Source organism: Dromiciops gliroides, chromosome 6 (genome assembly GCF_019393635.1).
Source record: "Dromiciops gliroides isolate mDroGli1 chromosome 6, mDroGli1.pri, whole genome shotgun sequence".
In the NCBI taxonomy this organism is placed as follows: domain Eukaryota; kingdom Metazoa; phylum Chordata; class Mammalia; order Microbiotheria; family Microbiotheriidae; genus Dromiciops; species Dromiciops gliroides.
Window position 1 is genome coordinate 121924195 of NC_057866.1, and position 8782 is coordinate 121932976.

At 41.9% G+C, this 8782-nt stretch overlaps 1 pseudogene; it reads right to left on the reverse strand.

Moving 5' to 3' along the window:
• Positions 1 to 7389: 7389 nt before the first annotated feature.
• Positions 7390 to 8353, reverse strand: LOC122731203 (annotated as a pseudogene).
• Positions 8354 to 8782: the final 429 nt, after the last annotated feature.

An 8782-nucleotide genomic window follows, 5' to 3' on the forward strand; every position in this document is an offset into this window, starting at 1 on the left:
AAAACAGAACTCCCATTTATGAATGAGGAGATTGTTCTTCCCTTATTTGAACATTATTGAGTTTCAGGCTTTAGACATAATACATACACACCAGTTGTTCACTGGTAGCATCCTCACTTACAACAGCAAAAAACAAGTTCAACTCCCAGACAATGAGCAGTTGTCTTTTGTTCCTTCTTGTTTCTATGCATGTGAAGTTTTGTAAATATGAAATAAGTACAAAAGCTTGAGAATATTAGTTCTATTCCATCATTTGTCAGTGGCTTTACTGTATGACTTTTACGAAGTTACCCACTTAACTATAATTTCCCTTTGCTAAGGATGGTCATGCGTTTAATTAATAAATGCTTGTCAAATACCATGAATAACTAGATCAATTACTACCATGTACTGTTTTCCATTCAGAAATAATGTTTTTGGTTTTGTTACCATTAAAAGAAAAAAAGTTAAGTGACTCACCCAAGGTCACACAGCTAGTGTCAAGTGTCTGAGGCCAGATTTGAACTCAGGTCCTCCTGACTCCAGGGCCGGTGCTCTATCGACTGTGCCACCTAGCTGCTCCTATTATCCTAATTCTTGACCAAAACCTATGACTATCACTTGAGGAAGGATTTGCCAGACAATATTTAGAGGTCTCAGGTAACTTGCAAGGGTTTTAAGTTCCAGAGCAGGTTCTATTATCCATGTAATCACAGATTCAGGTAAAAAAAATTCAGAGGACTCACAAGCAGGCCTTAAACAGCAAAGCCTCCTTAGCTGGTGTGGACATTGAAGAGGAAATGAGGCAGGCACATCAATTCAATACATATTTAGAAGCTCCCACTATGTGGGGGCATTATACTAGGATCTCAGGCATATAAAGATAAAAACAAAATAGGCTCTGCCCTTAAGGAGATTACAAATCTAGGATGGAGAAGAGGGGGAGATAAGTAGCTGACTAAATAACAACAACAACAACAACAATAATAATAATAATAGCTAGTACTTATACCACACTGTAGGATTGGCCATGCACTTAACATGTTATTGGTTCTTCACAATAACCCTGCAATGTGTTGTTGTTCAGTCCTTCAATGGTATAAAACTCTTCAAGATCCCATGGACCAAAGCATACCAGACTCTTCTCTCCTACACTATCTCTCAGAATCTGTCCAAGTTCATACCTGTTGCTTCCATGACACTCTCTATCCATCTCATCCTCTGCTGTCCTCTTCTCCTTTTGCCTTCAATCATTCCCCACACTAGGGTCTTTTCCAACGAATCCTGTCTTTCTCATGGTGTGCCAAAGTATTTAAGCGTCAGCTTCACTATTTGACCTTCTAGTGAATAGCTTGAATTGATTTCTTTAAGTATTGACTTTTGATCTCCTTGCTGTCCAGAGAACTCTCAAAAGTTATCACAATTTGAAAGTATCAATTCTGTGGCATTCAGCTTCCTTACAGTCCAACTCATACATTGCTACTGGAAGAATGATAGCTTTGACTATACGCACAGTTGTTGACAAGATGATGTCTCTGCTTTTTAATATGCTGTCCAGATTTGCCACAGCTCTCCTTCCAAGGAGCACTTAAGTATCTTAATTTCATGGCTATAGTTGCTGGCTTTGGTGATCTTTGTGCCCAAGCATATAAACTCTGACACTGCTTTCATTTCTTCTCCCTCTCTTTGCCAGGAAGTGATGGAACCAGTTACTGAGATCTTGTTTTTTTGATGTTGAGCTTCAAGCCTGCCTTTACACTCTTCTCTTTCACCCTTCTCAAAAGGTGTCTTAATTCCTCTTCACTTTCTGCCATAGGAGTGGTATCATCCATATATATAACACTGTTGGCATTTCTCCTGGAGAATTCCAGCTTTTGATTCATCCAGCCTGAAGTGACAATATACAGCCTTGTCCTACTCCTTTCCCGATCTTAAACCAGTCACTTGTTCTATGTTCGGTTCTTATTGGTGCTTCTTGGCCTGCCTACAGGTTTCTCAGGAGACAAGATCATCTGGCACTCTTATGTCTTCGAGGACTTGCTATGTTTTGTTGTGATCCACACAGTCAAAGGGTACAAGATAGATGTTATGATTATCCCCATTTTACATACAGAGGTTAGGTGATTTTTGCAAGGTCACACAGCTAAAGTGTCTAAAGCAGGATTGGAACTGAGGTATTCTTTGCTCCGAGGAATTAAATTAAAAGTATATGCATTTCAGCGGCAGCTAGGTGGTGCAGTGGATAAAACACCAGCTCTGGATTCAGGAAGACCTGAGTTCAAATCCAGCCTCAAACACTTGACACTTACTACCTGTGTGACCCTGGGCAAGTCACTTAGTCCTCATTGTCCCCCTCCCCCCCGAAAAAAATATATGCATTTCAAGAGGGAGAGAATGTTAAGTTGGGGAGGTGAAAAGAGAAAGGTGGAAAATTAAGAAGTTCTCAGAGGTGTGGTACCTGGGTTGGGTCTGGAAGAAAGCCAGAGATTTCAAGAAGGCAGTTGGGGGTTCATTCTATACATAAGGAATGGCAGGAAATCATATATTGTCTGTAGGGAGTAGTTAGCAGGGCAGTTTGGCTTGAACAGAGTTCACGGAAGTGTGTAATATGAAAAAAATTGGGAAACAGATTGGGAAGGACCTATTTTGAATTTTGTTGTTGTTGTCCAAGGTAGGGAAGTACCCATTCCTCTCCCAATCAATCAATTAATTGATAAACATTTATCAAGTGCCTTCTTGGTGCCAGATCAGCAACTGCTTTGAAGGTTATTGTTTCAGAGAGTTGCCCAAAGCTTTAATCGGTGACTCTGGGAACTTGCCCACCATCACATGTATGTATAAGAGGCAGGTCTCCCTGACACTTAGGTCACAGCTACACCAACCTGCCTCGTTGTTGTTGTTGTTGTTGTTGCTGCTGCTGCTGCTGCTGATCATATTGTTATTCAGTCTTTTTCAGTCAAGTCTGACTCTTTGTGACCCCTTTTGGGGTTTTCTTGGGAGAGATACTGGGATGGTTTGCCATTTTCTTCTCCAGCTCATTTCACAGATAAGGAACTGAGGCAAACAGGGCTAAATGACTTGCCCAGGGTCACACAACTAGTATGTGAGGCCAGATTTGAAGTCAGGTCTTCCTGACTCTAGGCCTAGCACTCCATCCACTACACCACCTACCTGCCCCCAAGCCACCTCTTATAATCCCTTAATACCCTATAACATGCAGGATTCCAGAAATAGGATATAATTTGAAAGTTGCATAGGGATTGGAGCAGAGACACAGGGAGAGTACAAAAGGATAATTTGCCTAGGCTTATAAAATAATTATGCAGGAACAGGTGTAGGACATGTACTTGGGGCAGGAGAGGGAAGAGTCCTAAAGGCTATATTTCACTGCTGACCACAATCAGAGTCTTGACAAGGAATTTTAGGATGGATAAGTGATGGAAAGGAGATGTGGTTAGGGGTTGGTAGTAGAGTAGGAGACAAAGATGGGAACAAGCTGTCTTTAAACTCTCACAAGAAAAGAAGATGTTAGAAGAGGGCACTAGAATGTATGTAATACCCCTAAAAAAAAAAAATTTAAAAAAAAAAAGAATGTAATACCCCTGAGAGTAAGGTCAATCTCACTTTTATGTCTGTATCCTCAAAACCTAACATGTGGCAGGCCTTTAATAAAATAAATACCTGTTGATTCAGTGGTAATAATAAAAACTTCAGAAGACATCTCTAAGAGACTGTAAGTAAAGAATGGTGTTCGATAGAGGAAAGAAGGAAGGGGGAGGAGGGTTGTGGCTGGAGATCAGAAGTCTTTTCTAGTCCAAAAAGGAAGAGGTCACCCTTGTTCTGAGCAATCAGCACAAAGGTCCATCCTGTGAGAAACTTCTCTTAGATGTGTGAGAGTGTGGGCAGTTTATTACACCAGGGCTGATTTTATGCAAAAACAGACCATGGCCCTTGTGTGAATGTGACCATGTGTGTGCTCGCACACGCGTGCGTACACACACAAATACCACTTGACTTGAGGTTGGAAGACACAGTACAGACATGACATAGAAAATGTGACAGGACTCATCCCACGCAGACTCTTCAGTTGGGGAGATTACCTGGGTGGTGTTTTCTACCTATAACTGGCCAGTCCTTCACAATAGGTTCTGATACCTGGCAGAATATGCAGGGTTTTGGTGTTTTTTTTTTTCCTTGGGGTGGAAAACTAGAATTCTAGCCATCCCCTGCTCTCACCATCCACTTTCCTTATTGACCTAAACATGTTGCCTTTCACCCTTTGGTACTGACATTTTCCTCCAGGCTATTGTTAGTATCTGGATTAGCTTGGCTTCTCAAAGAGGGTGCAGCCCCCCCTTCCCCTTGACTTCAGAAAATCATTCAGATCCCCATTTTAATTTCAGAGATATCAGCTGCAGAGACCCCATGGCCATGCCTAATTATGGAGATTGTAACCTATCTTCACAAATCCTCTCCTCCTTGCCAGGTGAAAAGTCATTTGGGGTTCTCTAGTATTTTTCTAGGCAATCTGCAAATAAAAATTTTCTTTTACAATGTTCATCTAAGGCTATGAATGCCTAGCAGAGACTACACATTCCAACACCAAATTCAAACTGGAGATTTCTCCACCTTCCCAGCCAGGCCACAACTTGGGAAGGCAACAGGATTGGGAATCAGCTTCGTGAGTTACAACCAAATATTTCCATAGAACATACACACAATTACAACATTTGACAGACACATAAATGCACATAAGAGGGGGCAGCTAGGTGTCGAAGTGGATAGAGCACCAGCCCTGGGGTCAGGAGGACTTGAGTTCAAATCTGGCTTCAGACACTTAACACTTACTAGCTGTGTAACCCTGGGCAAGTCACTTAACCCCAATTGCCTTACAAAAAAAACCAAAACAAATAAATGCACATAAGACACACAAACAAACCAACAACTGTTAGATAGTGAAGGTTACTTCTTGTCTAGCCCACTCTGAATATATTAGGAGCTGATCAGTAGGCCTGAATACCTTAATTCTCCTCTCTCCTGTAAATAAACAGACATTTTGTGTTACAATAGAAAATTATTTGTTTCTTTTCACCACAATCTGTTCCAGTTTTTTAAAGATACACCCAGGGTGGGGGTGGAGGGGGGGCAGGGTGATCACACAGAATGCTCTCTCCTTGTCCCTTATCATGGCGGGTTGGGGCCAGACCCCACTGAAAGATGACCACACCTGAGTCCAAGTGGGCACTGACCAAAAAACCCCAAACACAAAACAGAAGAGTATTTCTCAAGTCAGGACATCTCCCAGCTATAGAGAAATGAAGATCCTGGTTATTCTATTCTGACTTCAGACCATGGGAACCCACCCAACTCGACTAAGGCTCCTGACAGAGGAGAGAACAGTGTACACCCCACCCAGGGAGTCCAAGAGCCAAATGAGCAGTCCCCTTTTTATCTGCCCCAGGGTTTCAGTACCAAAACACTGGGGGTGGGGGGAGGGACTTGTGACCTGGATCAGGGGACTAGGTCACCCAAAGAAATGGAGGCTAACTGCAAACCTTGTAAAATAAAAAAAAAATTATTAGGAGAGAAGAATATATAGCCAGGGGACAGATCACTATGGAAAACTGTCCCCCAAAATTTTCTATCAAATGTCCAATGCAAACTATACTGTGTGAAATCCATAACATTAATACACTTCCTCCTTAATTTTGCCTCTCAGGATCTTCAACTTGCTTCTAAACTCATCTCAAGCATTGCCTCTTACCTACTCTCATCTACCTCTCGCTCTACTTATAAGGCCTTTACTGATTCCCCCAGGTGTTAATGCCCCTCCCCTCAAATTACCATATATGTGTGAGTGTGTACATTTATATGTATATGTGTGTGTATTATTTCTGTGTGAATATGTAGTTTACCCCAAGACAAGGAAGGTTCCATCTCTATATTCCCAGCAGCTAGCACAGGCCTAGCACCTAACAGGTTTTTAAAAACACTCGCTGAAATCAACAATGGCCAACAATGGGGCTCTCTCTCAGAAAGGAATTCAGGGCGATCCAGGGAGAGCTGGAAGACTTCACAATTCATACATAGTGAATCTTAGAACGGTGAGTATGACAAATCAATTAATCAATCAGCAATTATTTCCATACCCTTCCTCAGTAAAATGAAAGTGTTGACACAATGATGGCCAACATTTCTATAGAGCTTTAAAGTTTCCCATTCATTATCTCATTTAGACCTCATTCATTTAACTTCTCAGGGCCCCAGGTATTTCTGTGAGGGTAGGGGATTTAAGGGGAAGTGCAAGAATGAAAGATATTGTTGCCAAAACAGAAAAAAAAAAAAGTAAAAACATGTCATTGAAGAATTTTTTTAAATGAACAGAAAGAAATTCTATGGGAAATATGGACTAGCAGAACAGCTTTGAAAGTAACATTTTCAATTTATTATATACTTTTTTTATTAAAAAGCAAGCTGGGAGCAGCTAGGTGGCACAGTGGATAAAGCACTAGCCCTGGATTCAGGAGGAACTGAGTTCAAATCCGGCCTCAGACACTTGACATTTACTAGCTGTGTGATCTTGGGCAAGTCACTTAAGCCTCATTGCCCCACCTCTCCCCACCCAAAGCAAGCTGTATGCAATAGATTCATGGGGTTTTGTTTTTTTTTTTGGGGGGGGGGCAATGAGGGTTAAGTGACTTGCCCAAGGTCACACAGTTAGTAAGTGTCAAGTGTCTGAGGCCGGATTTGAACTCAGGTACTCCTGAATCTAGAACCAGTGCTCTATCCACTGTGCCACCTAGCTGCCCCCTAGATTCATGGTTTTACAGATTCCTCTTTTTGTCCCACTTTTTATATGGAAAGTTCTCTCCCTTTTGATGTTTGTTAAATTCAGAACAAAAATTAAATTAAAAAAAAATACATACAAGTTCTTCCCTGGGCAACTCTCAAACTATTAGTTTCAGAAAAGGTGTTCAGGTATGATCTGATACATTCGAAGCAATTTCCTCACCAGGAGTTCCCTCTCTGTATGAAATCACATACTTGGTTTTAAAAAATAATTACAAAAAGGAAAATTGAGTCTCAAATAGGTTACATGTGGATTACAAGGTCACATGGCAAATAACTGATGGATTTAATTAAACCCTTATTCATTTAATTCAAGATAGCACACTAACTAGACATTACCTTATATTGTTGTTGTTTTTTTGCACTGAATAAGGTGACTTTATTGATGGTACGTACACAATATAGGACTCCAGGCTTCTCCCTCCTACTTCAGGTGTGTTTTGGGACAACAATGTGAATGGGGCATGGAATCCCCAGTACAGGAACATAGGTTAGGGATGTGGGCTCCCCAGTGGTGGAACTTTTCTTTTGGCTGGGGATGAAGATCCATGGCTTTCCACTTTACTCCTGGGAGGCCATGTAGACCTTGAGGTCTACTACACAGTTGCTGTAACCATACTCATTGTCATACCAGGAAATGAGCTTCACAAAATGGTTATTGAGGGCAATGCCAGCATCAAAGGTAGAAGAGTGGGTGTTGCTGTTAAAGTCACAGGGTACAACCTAGTCCTCTGTGAAGCCCAAGATGCCCTTCAAGGGTCCCTCTGATGCTTGCTTCACCACTTTCTTGGTATCATCATATTTGACAGCTTTCTCCAAACAGCAGGTCAGATCCACAACAGACACATTGGAAGTAGGAACACGGAAAGCCATGCCTGTGAGCTTCCCATTCAGTTCAGGTATGACCTTGCCTACAGCCTTAGCAGCACCAGTGGAAGCAGGGATGATATTCTGGGCAGCACCATGCTCATCAGGCCATAGCTTGCCAGAGGAGCCATCTACTGTCTTCTGGGTAGCAGTAATGGCATGGACTGTAGTCATGAGTCCTTCCATGATGCCAAACTTGTCATGAATGACTTTGGCCAAGGGGGTCAAGCAGTTGGTAGTGCAGGAGGCGTTACTGACAATCTTAAGGGAATTATCATATTTATCATGGTTCACTCCCATCATGAACATTCGGGCATCAGCGGAAGGGGCAGAAATAATGACCCGCTTGGCTCCACCCTTCGAGTGAGCCCCAGCTGACAACATACTTGGCTCTAGCATCTCCCCACTTAATATTGGTGGGGTCCTGCTCCTGGAAGATGGTAATGGCTTTTCTATTGATCACCAGCTTTCCATTCTTAGCCTTGACAGTACCCTTGAACTTGCCATGGGTGGAATCATATTGAAACCTATAAACCATGTAGTTGAAGTCAATGAAGGGGCCATTGATGGCCATGATGTCTACTCTGCTGGAGTTGAATGCAGCCCTGGTCACCAGGTATCCAATTCTGCCAAATCCATTGACTCCGACCTTCACCATCTTGTTTCAGGGATGTGACTGAAGCAGCGGATCTTGGCACTGGGCTTGGGAGAGGAGTTAAGAGCCACCTTATATTGTTATTTAATCTTTCCCTTAAGCATGTCTTATCTCCCCTACTTAACCACAGGTTCTTCCAGCAGAGTGCTGGCACATAGTAGGTGCTTAATAAATACTGGTTGACTAATTAACAGGAATTGTGCCTTATATACCCATCCTCAATAGTGTGGACATAGACCCTTGTATAATGTGGGCACTCAAGAAATATTTTGAATAAACCTCTCCATAATTTCTGGATTCTCTTTCTAGACAACTAGTTGTACAGATTAATATCAGCTTTGTCTGGGCCACAGAATGTAAGGTTGACCATGACCTTCAGGTAGAATAGCACAATTCAAGAATCATGTGCTTCCAGACAAAAGAATTTATGGT